This window comes from Arachis ipaensis, chromosome B03 (assembly GCF_000816755.2).
Source record: "Arachis ipaensis cultivar K30076 chromosome B03, Araip1.1, whole genome shotgun sequence".
Classification (NCBI taxonomy): Eukaryota; Viridiplantae; Streptophyta; class Magnoliopsida; order Fabales; family Fabaceae; genus Arachis; species Arachis ipaensis.
Genome location: NC_029787.2, coordinates 27,457,355 through 27,457,715, shown reverse-complemented (window position 1 = coordinate 27,457,715; position 361 = coordinate 27,457,355). Strand labels below are relative to the sequence as shown.

General features: G+C 26.0%; 1 protein-coding gene across 1 annotated transcript in view; it reads left to right on the top strand.

The window, feature by feature from the left end:
• The window catches only part of LOC107630119 (unknown seed protein USP), a 2,803-nt gene that overhangs the window by 1,366 nt on the left and 1,076 nt on the right, over positions 1 to 361 (top strand). The window lies entirely within an intron of this gene.

The following is a 361-nucleotide window of genomic DNA, read 5'->3' as shown; positions in this document are numbered from 1 at the left end:
TAGTTAAATTTTAATTAAATCTTAAACCTTTAATTATATCGATTCGGTGATACCACAGGTGTGGTTTTTAGAACTTGGTATAGATCTAACAAATTTCCACCTATTCTGCTCCACATGGACATTCGGTAACCAAAGAAAATTAGCCAAAAACAGCCATAACTTTCCTTATTTAGCATTTATTAATTGTTACGACAATTAATGAATGCTAAATAAGACAAGTTTTGGCTGTATTTTTTGTCTCCATAGCATTACCCATATAATACACCCATCTGCAGAGCAATAATTGCAATTCTTTTATAAAAAACATTAAAAAAAATGTTATAATTATTATTATTATTATTATTATTATTATTATTATTAT